The 1,943-nt window shown below is 38.1% G+C and overlaps 1 non-coding gene across 1 annotated transcript; it reads right to left on the bottom strand.

The window, feature by feature from the left end:
• Nucleotides 1–1,305: 1,305 nt before the first annotated feature.
• LOC136141616 (small nucleolar RNA SNORA70) lies at nt 1,306–1,440 on the bottom strand. Its single transcript, XR_010657784.1, has one exon. It is a non-coding gene; the product is annotated as a small nucleolar RNA SNORA70 (small nucleolar RNA).
• Between the last annotated feature and the right edge of the window lie 503 nt (nt 1,441–1,943).

Consider the following 1,943-nt stretch of genomic DNA (forward strand, 5'->3'; position numbering starts at 1 on the left):
AACAAACAAATAAACAAAGAAAAAAAACCCAAAGGTTGAAAAGATTTGTGTTTTTGATAGCATTCTTGGTGATGAAATTGGTCTGTGTTCCAAAGTTAGGTAAATATTTATTTTATTTCCTGATATTAAAAAATTAAATATATCACATTATTTAATCCAGTTAATTTTAGTAGAGATTTAAAAAAAATTAAACCCATCTTTTTCCATCTTAGATGCATAAAAATCTCTTCATTTAATGTATGTATATATATTTTAAATATATTAAATTTTGAAAATTAACTAAATGGAATTTAACATTATTTTTGAATTACATCCTCTCTTCTGAAAAGTTCTTGTAAAGTTTCCTTCTCCTTTCTTTGAAACATGCCCATCGCCCACAACAAAATAAATGCACACATACACACGCACACATACCCACACACACACATACCCACACACACATACACAATCCAGATTGAAAATTATTAGTCAAAGGTGTGGAGTAAAAGCAATTTCCTCTCATTATTGTCTTTTTCTTAACTTTCTCTGGCATTATCAGTAATTTATTTTTCCAGATAAATTTTAAAATCATTTTGTCAAGTTTCATATCTCCCCCCCTCCTGCAAATCTGTTAGGATATTGTTTAAGACTCTATGTTACATTTCAGATTTTGTTTACATTTACATTTAGGATACATTTGTTTACATTTACATTTAGGATAAAATTACATTTAGGATTTTGTTTAGTTCAGTACATTAATTTGGAAAGAATTAACATCTTTAAAATGTTCTGTCGTCTTATCCAGAAACACAAGGTTTACTTTTTTCCTTTAAAAAATCTTATAAGTTTTCTCTACATATTTCTTTTAAGACTCTTATTTAAAATTCAGCGTTTTTGTTTTTGTTTTTGACAGGAAAGTAGGATTTATTGGTGGGCATGAGTAAGGAGGGGACAGTACCAAAGCTCTCAGGAGTGCAGGGCCGGCCATGTGTCCAGAGGGCCACGACTAGGGATGTATTTGATCCCACAGCCATCCAGGATGAGCCGATTTTCTGCCACCATGTTTTCAAATCCATCCGCATTAAACTTAGTAAATCCCCACTTCTTGGAGATGTAGATCTTCTGGTAGCTAGGGAACTTGAACTCGACCTTGCCTAGGGCCTCAATCATATGCTCCTTGATCTGCAACTTTGTGCAGCTGGACATTATGACTTGGCCAATGTGGACCCTGACCACTGTGCCCTGGGGCTTTCCAAAGGCACTTCACATACCTGTCTGGAGCCTAGATTGGGGACAGCATGTCAGTCATGAATGTCCACTGGAAAGGACTATGTACAAGGTCCCTTAGGGCAACCCGTACAGGCCACAGGCTGCATGCACTACCAAGGAGGCTGCTGTTTGCAGCCTTTGTACACCGATTCCCTATGGGGAAAAGAGTGCCTTCAGCTTAAGTGGCTGCAAGGAAAATTCATGTTTATTGAGTGTACTTTACATACAGTAAAATTCACCTTTTTAGGTGAACAATTCTGCAGCTTTTGACAAATGTATGCAGTTGTGTAACCACCAGTGCAATCAAGATAAAGAATATTTATATCACTGCATAAAATGTCCCCATTCCCTTCTAGTCTACCCCTCTTCTTACTCTTATCCCTTTTGTTTTTCCCCTAGAATGTCATACAAATGGAGTCCTACAGTGTGTTTGCTAATGACCTCTTGATTATCCCTGTAGTTTGGGTGAAGCTAAGCCCATTTCCCTGGCTCACAGGTGGGGGTTCAAGGATGCCAGCTGGGCCAGTGAGACTCAAACTGAGGACTTCTGTTGTAACTAGTGCAGAAGCTGAGCTCCCTTTCCACGGGCCTACTGGGCTCCTGAAAGACAAGCTTAGAGTTGCTGAAGGCCATCTTGCAAGGATGTGGGAAGAGGGTGCTCATGAGTAAAGCCAAGAGTCAGAGAAAGATCCAGC

The sequence above is a fragment of the Phocoena phocoena genome, chromosome 20 (genome assembly GCF_963924675.1).
Source record: "Phocoena phocoena chromosome 20, mPhoPho1.1, whole genome shotgun sequence".
Classification (NCBI taxonomy): Eukaryota; Metazoa; Chordata; class Mammalia; order Artiodactyla; family Phocoenidae; genus Phocoena; species Phocoena phocoena.